This window comes from Colletes latitarsis, chromosome 6, assembly GCF_051014445.1.
Source record: "Colletes latitarsis isolate SP2378_abdomen chromosome 6, iyColLati1, whole genome shotgun sequence".
NCBI classification, from domain to species: Eukaryota; Metazoa; Arthropoda; class Insecta; order Hymenoptera; family Colletidae; genus Colletes; species Colletes latitarsis.
Window position 1 is genome coordinate 7197405 of NC_135139.1, and position 12430 is coordinate 7209834.

The 12430-nt window shown below is 32.1% G+C and overlaps 1 protein-coding gene across 1 annotated transcript in view; it reads left to right on the plus strand.

Annotated features, from left to right (window-relative positions):
- The window catches only part of LOC143342821 (uncharacterized), a 249076-nt gene that overhangs the window by 25754 nt on the left and 210892 nt on the right, over window positions 1-12430 (plus strand). The window lies entirely within an intron of this gene.

Sequence of the window (12430 nt, forward strand, 5' to 3'; positions counted from 1 at the left end):
GAGCCTCCGACGCGACCGCGGAACCATAGATACTTGCACGAAAGCAGGAAATGTGACCATCTTATCTTTAAGTTCAGCCGGGAAACGTAGGGCACTCCGTTCTTTCGCTCGTAAAACTGGCGCGGCGAAATGGCCGAGGATAAAAATTGTTTCCGTCCCACGGATAGTGTTGATTGTTGCTTCTGACGCTGCGATTTCGGGTTGAAGATAAATTTCAGCCTGGACAGGTCGTTTGATTTAGAGTCGAGCAATTGAAACGCACGCGGAACCAGAGTCGAAAGTGTCAATTATAGTTTAGCGAATCAACATTTTTTATTGGACGAATTCTTCGTTACGAAACACGTTACATTATTGCTGCCCTCAACTTGAATCAAACTATATAATATATAATTGATTTTACTTCAGTTGCTGTTTTTAAATGTCCGTTTGATTTAGAGGCTAGCAATTGAAACGCGCGCAGAACCAGAGTAGAAAGTGTCAATTATAGTTTAGTGAATCAACATTTTTTATTGACTGAGTTTTTTTTCATCACGATATACGTTCTTCGACTACATTATTGCTGTCTTGGTTACGAATTAAATCATATAATATGCTCCAATTATTTGTTTTAAATGTATGGATTAGGTTAGTTCCATGTGTTAGAAGATTCTTATAAAATCTTCAGAGAATTTGTGGACAGATCAAATGTTGATTATATTACGTTACTATCTGTACATTCGTAGCTAAAGTTAAGTAGATGTATAGGACATCCCATAAGTGCTCTCAGAGAAGCAAGTTGAGTTGTTTAAACACGAAGATTCAATATATGTTTCAAAGCTTCTATCCCACTATGGAAAATTCTTATAACAATTTGGTGGAATATCCATGATACAGTTGATTATTATTTAGCAGATGCACAATAAATTAAAAATACCATGCTCAATCCTCGTAAGACAGACATACAACAGTTTTGGTACTTAGTGATTTAAATTATAACATTCTACAACATTCACTATGTCAATAAGACTCATTTTTTGCAGATTATCATTTTTTCCAATATTTAGATGTCTTTTTTTAAGAAGAAGTGTTGTCAATGTCATCGTTAAGTTTGAAAATTCAGATTAAGGAAAAATAACATTCATGCTCTTGTTGGTAGAAGTGTATTTAAACAGATGAAAATTTTTTTTCATTAATACAATTTTATTTTACAAAAGTAGCTTTAAATTGAATTTCATACTTATAGGTTGTCTCATCGCGTTTATTCTGTAGATGATTTAAAATGTATTAGCATCGTATAAAAATAACTTGTCAATGTTGTAAGTGTTGCAAAATATTCAAAGTTGCGAGAGAGAAACATTAAAATATTGAAGATGCTATAATTAATCTTCATGCACTGTTCAAGTAATTGCTACGCTGATTGGATCAAATTAATTTGAATTGGAACTACAATATTTTCACAAATCTGACCACCGTTCATAATAATTTATTATACAAAGTAAGTAATTACATAAAATTAACATACCATGTCTATGTAGACAAGAAATAATTTTTGTTATATTATGTTTTGTCTTGCTTTATTTGTACATAGATAATTATGAACATATATTATTTGTTCATATCTAATCTTAAGCTAAATCAAGGTATCAATCTAAAAGTAAATTGCAGTATATTTAAACTAAAATTTGTACAATGATTACCCAGGATGTTTTAAACTACTTTCAATGAAAATTAATTTGTTGGTAATTTTACCAAATCTTAGTTCATTTAGAAGTAATCAATGTTTATATAATTTTGAATTTATTTTGATTATATAATTATAGATTTATCTCAGTCCATAACAATACATTCGTAGGGAACAGAAACATCCAGCATGTGATAAAACAATATCATTATCGAAAACAGCACCGAACACGTATCTTTCTGCCTGACATATTCTTGAAGTAGTGTTGATTAAAGTCACTGAAGCTAAAAATTTATTTAATGCTGAAGTTCAATTCCGAGCGAATGGAGCAGAATAGCGCACGAGGGACGAATACAGAGTTCGAGCTTGGAGAAATCATAGGTCCAGTGATCCTATTCCAACTAAAATTGGATTTTTTAAGATATCTCCGTAGCATGCAGAGTCTGGAACATCCTTCAAGGAGAGTTTAAGAGGGACAGCTCGCTACGTGCCTCCTCATAAAGTCAGCTTACCTGATAGCTTCATGCTGGTACCCTAAATCTTATTACTCTTGCCAGCGAACGTTCCTTAATCTTTTACATAAATAAAATGCAGTCTTGTCCGTGTGTCACTCCATCGAAAAGAAATGGCTTGGTACGATTGTTATGAAATTAGAACATAGCCTGGTTTACAGTGTACGCTACACGACACCGCATATTACTTGTAAATATAGAAGTCGTGAATTACACGTAAAAACGAATATAAAAGAAAATTGTTAAAAATTAAATTATAGAAATTATTGCTTCGTTCATACAGTTTCCATTTGTATAATATAAAAATAGAAACGCGAAATGAAATATATGAAGTATGCAGAGTGTTCGGCCATCTCTGGGAAAAATTTTAATGCGAGATTCTAGAGACCAAAATAAGGCGAAAATCAAGAATATTAATTTGTTGATTGAAATTTCGTTAAAAACTTATTAACGTTTAAAGTTCCGCTCGTACTGAATTTTTTTCTAGAAAGTGGGTAGAATTTCGGAGGTAGGTCTATTCACCAAAAATTATTGTAATTGACTCCCGTAACCGAAAATAATTTTTCTAGAACGATTTGAAATTTTTTAATTTTGTCGAAAAATATGACACCTTCTCGAATTTTTTTCTAGGAAATGAGTAGGATTTCGGGGATATGACTGTTCACCAAAAATAATTGTAATTGACCCCTACAGCCAAAAATATTTTTTTTAGAACGATTTAAAATTTTTTTTTTCGTCGAAAAATTTAGGCACCTTTTTGAATTTATTTTCTCGAAAGTGCGTAGGATTTCGAGGGTATGTGTATTCACCAAAAATGATCGTAATTAACCCCCGCAACCGAAAATAATTTTTTTTAAACGATTCGAAATTTTTTTTTTCGCCGAAAAATTTAGGCACCTACCCCCTGTCGATTTTTCTTAAAAATTCCTTTTTCATTTTTAGTAATTTTGTTTGACGTCCTATAGAAAAGTTGTCTAATACTTTTCTGTAGGTACCCATGAGCTCTACTTCAGAAAAAAGTTTCATTGAAATATATTCTCAATTGTAGGAGTTATGGCCATTTGAAAAGTGGACCATTTTTATGGGCTTTTTCTCATTTTGCGTATTGAAGGATCAACTTTTCGAATATTTTTAGAATTGCTACATATTCTACATTAAAATACGCGGCGTTTGGCTTTTTGAACATTAAAATCGTCCAATCCGTTCAGGAGTTATGGTGTTTTAAAGATATGCATGAAATTTCGGGGAACAATTTCTAGCCTGAAATTAGATTTTCGGTAAGGAATTTTTTTCTCGAAAATGCATAGGATTTCGAAGGTATGTGTAATGACCAAAAATGATTATAATCGACTCTTGCAACCGAAAATAATTTTTCCAGAACTATTTGAAATGTTTTAATTTAATTTGTTAATAACTTTTTAATGAAGCGTCAGTCAAGAAATTGATATTCTTGATTTTCGTCTTATTCTGGCCTCTAGAATCCTGCATTGAAATTTTTCCCAGAGATGACCAAACACCCTGTATATAAATAAATAATAATCTGATCTTATATCTATACCACCTTGAATGAAAATATAAAGTCTGTAACTAAAAATTATTTTCTCTACAAGTCGGTATCGTTAAAGAATCTGAAGATTTATTTAATAATTTATGTCTGGTAAAAGCATTGCATTAAATGGTAATGGAACTAATTTAATAGTTATACCTGTGAAATGTCAAATTGATTGAATGAAACAAATTATTATTAAAATTGGTAATTCGTTTACAGATAATGTAGTACGTATTACTTACAGTTAAATTTCTGTTGCATATGAATGTGTGATAGAATCGATAGTAAAATTGCTTTTTCGTACCCTAGAAAATAAAATTTTGAAGAATATTTCCTACCTTAAACGGATAATTCAGTTAGGTTTTCACGTATCTTGAAAAATTCCTTCAAGATCGTCTTTCCCGTGGAACACCCTGCATCCGTACCTTTCATCTGCATAATGTGGGTACATACACCCGTCCTCTAACCAATCGATTGGAAAAGTATTTCGCACCTCATTTAACTGCATCTACTACCAAACGTACGACGCTTAACCGTATTTTCGAATCGGGGTCAGTCTAGTCCGGATCGATCAACGTATCAAAAGTCTGGTTTTGTGCTTGGAAAAAGTCTCGGGGTCCCAACGACCACTGTTATAGTTTCCGTATTCGTAACAATTTCCAGATCGATCAACGTAACGTTTTAGTTTGACTTCGAAGCAAACAATCGACAGTTTCGTCGGCCAAGTAATTATAAATCGATTTAACTGACTTTACATGCTCGAAAACTCGAATTCGCGGAGTCTGTGTCGGACGCGAACGAACGACTATCGCGAACAGACACGACTACAAATAATGGACCTAACGTTGGATGCTTGGTTTGCTGGCACGTTCGTTCTAACAAACTGATAATCGATATTTTTTCTTGCCCAACGCCATATCTTTTCATTGTTAAACGAATCGATAACGCGTACTTGGCTGGAGAACTTTCTTGATATCCATACTTTTTTTCAATTAACTAGACCGTACATCCGCAGATCAGCAGTTTGGCTAGGTACAAACGGAGTTAAGCGATGAAAACTTGAGTTCTTAATGTATCGTAAAAACTACTTCGTTTCGTACTGTTTGAGTTTGGGAAAGGAGTGGTGGATCGAGTACTTGTTGTTGTCGAGCAAACACGCACTGTTTGCATTTTGAAACATTAAAATCCTCCAATCCGTCCAGAAGTTATGAGGTTTTAAAGATACGCATGAAATTTCAGAGCAATATTTCTGGCAACAGATTATATTTTCGGTAAAGAATTTTTTTCTCGAAAGTGCGTAGGAATTCGAGGGTATGTGTGTTGACCAAAAATGATTGTAATTGAATCCCACAACCAGAAATAATTTTTTAAGAATGGTTTAAAATTTTTTAATTTCGCCGAAAAATTTCAGTAGTTACCTCCTGTCGATTTTTCTTAAAAACTCGTTTTTGATTTTTAGTAATTTTGTTTGACGCTCTATAGAAAAGTTGTTCAATACTTTTTTGTAGGTACCTGTGAGCCATACTTCACGAAAAAGTTTCAATGAAATATATTCACTATTGTAGGAGTTATGGACGTTTGAAAATGGGACCATTTTTATGGGGTTTTGCTCACTTTACAGGGTTAAGGTACTACTTTTTGAATATTTTTGGAATTTCTACATATTCTTCACCAAAATACGCGTTGTTTGCTTTTTGAAATATTAGAATCCTCCAATCCGTCCAGAAGTTATGATGTTTTAAAGATATGCATGAAATTTCAGAACCATATTTCTAGCAACACATTATATTTTCGGTAAAGAATTTTTTTCTCGAAAGTGCGTAGGAATTTGAGGGTATGTGTGTTGACCAAAAATAATTATATTTGACCCCTGTAATCAAAAATAATTTTTTCAGAATGGTTTGAAATTTTTTAATTTCGTCTAAAAATTTCAGTATCTACTCGAATTTTTTCCCCAAAACTGGTTAGGATTTCGCGTGTATGTGTATTCACCAAAAATGATTGTAATTGACCCCCGCAAACGAAAATAATTTTTTCATGAATGATTAGAAATTTTTTAATTTAAGTTTTTAATAACTTTTTAAGGAAGCCTCAATCAAGAAATTGATATTCTTGATGTTCGTCTTATTCTCGCCTCTAGAATGTCCCATTAAAATTTTTCCCAGGGTGGTCGAACACCCTGTATAATTACAATGGCGGGTCTCCACGTGTTTTACGGCAATTCGTTGGAACGTTTGAAACGCAAAATGTAAGCTTGGAGGAATCATGGAACGCGATGACCTGGAGCCGGAACGTTGGTTTTGCCAACGCGATCGGATCTAAAGGGCCGACGATGACACGAGAGAACCCAGACAGCAGGATTCCGAGTGACGGAAAGATGGAGAGGAAAAGGAAGACGAGGATTTATGGTGAATCGCTCGCTTCGGGGCTTCCCTCTGAACACAGAACGCTTTGTACGCGGGAATCCTGGAGGACATTGATCCCCTTAAATCATATTGTATTCAAAAATATTTAACACACGATGAGACAGATTTGAACAACGGCGCAACGGAACCGCGAACATCAAATAACGTACAATAACAGTTTTGTGCCTGTAATCAGATTTCCGTTTTAAAGCGTATCTCGATTAAACCGCGCTGCGTGGACTTTAATGGAATTTTATTTCCACGATACAGAGACGATCCTGTATATTTTTAAGTGTGTCGTTGATCTCCAGTCCTGGTAAACCAACGACCGATATTGGAGCCAGGGACTCGCACCAAAATATAGAATATCAATATTATACCGGTATTTTTCGTTTGTACTTTCCCAACTATAGAAACCGAAATCAGTGCTGGGTAAAATTTATAGTGAAAATATTTCAAACGCTCTCGTGAATAATAAATTCTTCACAATTTATATAAAATAGTGTTTTGAATATAATGCACAATTTTGTGGAACAGAATATTTTTACATTTGGAATCCATAATATGAAATAAAATATTTCATTTTGTCAATTTTGAAGTATAAGTTTTGAATATTCCATTTTGTTCTCCGGAAAATACATTTTCTACGAAGCAAAAAATGCTCGATGTTTGCAGTGAGTAGTTTTTGTATATTATTATTAATACCTTATTTGCAATTCCTTATTATTATATTCTCGATTTGTTTATGCAGCATAAGGGTGTATGGTAGGTGTTGCTTGGTTTGCAGAACAAATTTTGATGTAGATAAAATGATTAAATTTTATTTCATGACTATTGTATAGATTTATTTTTGTGACGAGAAGATAATGCAGTAATTGAATTTTTCTTAACTTTGTACACAAAAGATAATTTCTTTCGGTCCTGATCAACTAATTTCCCCAAGAATTATTTGAAGACTTCAAAAGACCAATGTAGACGCCATTAAGTTCTTTTAAAATATTTTTCTGTATCGTTCTCTTATTTTCTTTCTATTAATTTACATCAGGCTCTTTTTACTCTGCATTTTTTCAACAACTTTTATGTTGTTTCCAACTTTTTTAGAAACTATTAGACACATTATTATGTTTTGTAGAGATTTATAGAGAAATTTTTGTACATTCCTGAAGAGGGCCATCACAAATTGGCAGAAACGTCGACAACTTAATTTACTTAGATTATTGTTTCTAAATTTAACCGCATGCAAAGGAAGATGTTAAAAAATGGCAAAATTTTGGTTGGCTCCAGCAATTTTTTAGTAATTTAACTACAATTATTATACAAGGGAAAGTTATTAAAAACGTCGACAAAGCATTATAGAAAATGCACACAGTCAAAAATTGAAAATTTTCCGTTTCGAAAGGTCATAATTTAAAAATATGTGAAATACAAAAATGTCGATACTCATATTGTATCTAAAAACAAGCTGATGAAAATATTAATCGCGAAGTTTAATAAAAAAGTTGACAAAGTAGAAAGTTTCGAAGTGAAAAATTGAAAATTCTTTATTTTAAATGATCATAACTTTGAAATAAATGTAATAATTCGAATGCTATTCCATATAAAAAGGTCGACTTTTATATTGTATAAACTAAATATTTTTCATTTTAGATGGTCATAACTACGAAATAAATGTAAAAATTTCAAAAATTCAAATATTCTATAAGAAAAAGTAGTATTTATATTACACGTGAAAGTAAATTCATAAAAATATTACCATTTGCGGAAAAAGATGCACATAGCACAACTGACCAGCGATAATATGGTTCTTCATTTCACGATGTTAATTAATAATTCTAAAACTGTAAGAATCTTCATTTAAATATTATCCGAATCAGAGCCTTTGTCTCTTTACTCATTGAACGACATTCATACAGGGTTTTCGGCCACCCCTGGGAAAAATTTTAATGGGAGATTCTAGGAGCCAAAATAAGACGAAAATCAAGAATACTAATTTGTTGATGGAGATTTCATTAAAAAGTTATTAACGTTTAAAGTTCCGCCCGTACTGAATTTTTTTCTAGAAAGTTGGTAGGATTTCAGGAGTAGGTCTATTCATAAAAAATATTTGTAATTGACCCCCGCAACCGAAAACAATTTTTCCAGAACGATTTGAAATTTTTAATTTTGTCGAAAAATTTCACACCTTTTCGAATTTTTTTCTAGGAAATGAGTAGGATTTCGGGGATATGACTCTTCACCAAAATTAATTGTAATTGACCCCTGCAGCCAAAAATATTTTTTTTAGAACGATTTGAAATTTTTTTTTCATCGAAAAATTTAGGCATCTACCCCCTCTCGATTTTTCTTAAAAATTCGTTTTTGATTTTTAGTAATTTTATTTGACGCCCTACAGAAAAGTTGTGTAATACTTTTTTGTAGGTACTCATGAGCTCTACTTCAGAAAACAGTTTCATTGAAATATATTCACTATTGTAGGAGTTATGACTGTTTGAAAATTGGACCATTTTTATGGGCTTTTTTTCATTTTGTGGGTTCAAGGACCAACTTTTCGAATATTTTTATAATTTCTACATATTCTCTAGCAAAATACGCGTCGTTTGCTTTTTGAAACCTTAAGATCGTCCAATCCGTTCAGAAATTATGGCATTTTAAAGATTCGCATGAAATTTTGGGGCAACATTTTTTACCATAAATTACTTTTTCGATTAGGAAGTTTTTTCTCAAAAATGCGTAGAATTTCGCAGGTATGTGTAATGACCAAAAGTGATTGCAATCGTCCCCTGCAACCGAAAATAATTTTTCTAAAACGATTTGAAAAATCTTTTTTGTGCCAAAAAATTTTGACACCTACCCGATTTTTTTTCTCGAAAGTGGGTAGAATTTCAGGGATATGTCTATTCACCAAAAATGCTTATAATTGACCCCTGCAACCAATGATAATTTTTTTAGTATGATTTGAAATGTTTTAATTTAATTTGTTAATAACTTTTTAATGAAGCGTCAGTCAAGTAATTGATATTCTTGATTTTCGTCTTATTTTGGCCTCTAGAATTCCCCATTAAAATTTTTCCCAAGGGTGACCGAACACCCTGTATAATATTTGCATCTCAAGCCTTAATAGATCTTTCTCAGTATGAAACAGAACGCTTTTGTCGATAAAATAATTAAATTTTCATCCTTTGGTTTTATATTTCGCCTTTAGTTTTCGTCAAAGCAGTAAAAAGCTGCAGAACACAGGAATAATACATTTTCATAGTAAGTTATTAGTAGGAGTTTTATAATTCCTCTTTCTTAAAATTCAATTTATAACTTTTATTGCATTTTATATATAATTCAAAATAAATAGACAAGAAAAGACAAATTGTCAATTATTATATAGGTAACTATTTACAGATAACTGAAAAGTAAAATTTCCATTTCCTCATTGTGATTTCACCTCAAAATTCAAATTTAAAAATTTTACGAGTAATAGATCAATAATTCGTTATTTGAAATTTTTATGAGAATTCAGTCCATTTAAATTTAACAATTTTTACTCGTCTACGCAACGGATTCCAGTTAATCGAAGCGTTTATTGGGTCCATAATACGTACTTTGACCCACTGGAGCAGCTGTCTCAAATACGCGGAGTTCCATGGCCATTTTCGCGGTCAATTTATTTTTTAAGTCGCGTCCAAAATAAACTATTCGATTAACCCATGGTCTAATTAGCCTGAATTCGCTGCGTCGTAAACACGTTGATGATTAGAAAAAAAGAAGATACATCGAGAAAAATGTTCCCGTCCGTCTTGGAGCTTCAGAATCAATCGAATCAGTTTCCCTTTCTACCACTTCCCGGGCAATTAACGCCACTCGCGTTGTCACTTTTGGCAGTAGTCGTTAATTTCTCTCTTGGTTCGCGCACCAGTCGGAATTCAAATTCCTCGACGACGGTTCTCCGTTTGCGGAGCGTTTCCACGGGTTTCCGGGTGCATTTTTCACCGGGCATTTAACGCGACCGTCCCCTGGAGCACCAAGCATCGAATTTTTAGCGGTCCAAATGGTGCAAATAATAGACGACGCCGGCCCGAGTCGTCCGAAACGCGACGCAAAAAAACAACAAATTCTCAACTTCGCCGCGGGGGTCTGAAAATTTCATAGTACAGTGGACGTTGATTATTCGAAAAAACCGTGGCTCACGCGTTTCGAATAATCAAATTTTCTTTGTAGATATCATTTATTTTGAAATATTTTTTCAAATTGAAACACAAACCTAGCAATCTATAAATTTTTCATTGATCTGGGAAGCCTTTTCACAAATAATTGATTAGCTTGGATTGTTTGAATTAAATCAAGTATTCCATTGTTTATGCATTCTTATTTTATTATATTATTATATTTGAATAATAAAATTCGCTTGGATGAGCTTAGATGAAGTCGAGAATAATCATGATAATTCAATCATTGAAATAATTTGGGGTGACAAAAATTAGTACAATTTAAAAAATGATTCTAATTTAAAAACTTTGTTTAAAAACCTTAATACGCGATATAAGTTAACTCTTATAATTAACATATGTATACATTTTTAACTTATTACTTTGTAATCATTCTCACAGTTTGTGTAAATAATCAAGTTGTTCAAAGAGTTGAACAGATTGAGTTTTCTCAAGTTTGACCAAATATACAAGCTACTTAGATAATCAAATACTTGACTTGATTTGAAAATGTATGTTTTGATTTTTATAATCATTCTTATATTTTACGCAAGCAATCAGGGTGTTCAAACTTTTGAACATGGAAGCATATCCAACAATATTTATCACGAAGCGTATGAGTATCTTTTAAAGTAAAGACATTTATTTAAAAGTGATGGTTTTTGAACAATAAATAAAAAAAAAAAACAAAAGAAACATAGAACAAAAAGAAGGGTCACGAATTTTCTCGAATGGCGCGTAATTCGAACATTCTAACAAAAAGATATACGAATGTAGAATTCTTTGCACCACTCATCTGCTACTTTTGACATTTTTCTGTAACTGTACCGATAACGGTGTTATTATTTAATACTGTTAGTGTTAGGTGGATCACATTCTATACAAATTTTCTCTATGTTTAGCCATATTTTCGAGATTTTTTACCACTACTGTGCGACACCGCGAAAGAATCTTGTTTTGCTGAGCAGTTCCCTCACGGAGTAAGACTCCTGGAACCGTGGATCCTTTTTTTTTCTTTTCTTGATCTCCTGTTCCGGCCTACTTGGGGTCAGAGGCAGCGATGGAACAGGAGATTTGCAATTTGTATAGCGGGATGTAACTGCGTCCAATTGCGGGACGAGACCTGCTCTTTATTTCGGTCCGCTTTTACGTGGGACATAATTCGTGGAATTTCGCACGACAAACCTTTTTAGTTCTTGAATTATACCTGTGCATAAAGGAACTTTTGTTTTGCTATTCTTTGGTACTGCTTTTTTCGATTAAAAAGATTCTCAAAATTAATTGATGATTGCTAGTACAAATATTGAGAAAAAATACTATTTATTTATAAAGCATTATAAATATAAATAAAATCATTTAGTAACAAATAATTGTAGTAATATATCAATATTAGTAAAATATAACTCTATTTAAGAATACGTCAAAGTCCAAGTACTTAATCAAGTACTTAATCAAGTACCGAATCAAGTTTAGCTTGAATTGCGTAAATCAAATCAAGTTTTTAATTGTTTTAGCAATCTTGATTGTCTAAGAAAACTTGATTATCCAAGCATACTTGATTATTCGAATAAACTTTATTATGCATTATTATTTAATTATGTACAAAAAAACTTGATTGTCGAAGCATACTTGATTATTCAAACAAACTTGATTACCCGTCGTATTCTCACGTAATTATAGTATTATATTTGAATAATAAAATCCACTTGAATGAGCTCAGGTCTTTACGATATTATTATGAATAAATATTTTGTTTAGTTACTAGAATTATCATGATTATTCTTTACTTTTAAAGAATAATTATGATAATTTTAGTAACTAAACAAAATATCTATTCATTTAAATAACTTGAGGTAGTTTGATATTTGAATACTTTTCTCGCTGGCAAGTTAGTACATTTGAATAATTTCTTTTAGTTTAGAATAAGATGATTTTGGAATACAATTATTACTGATTAAAGGAAAAAACGAGTAAAAATCTTAAGATGTAATACAAGTATAACCCTTATAATTATTATATAAATTATAAATTTATTACATTATAGTCATTTTCATATTTTGTGTAAACAATCAAGTTGTTCAAACATTTGAGCAGATTGAATTTTATCA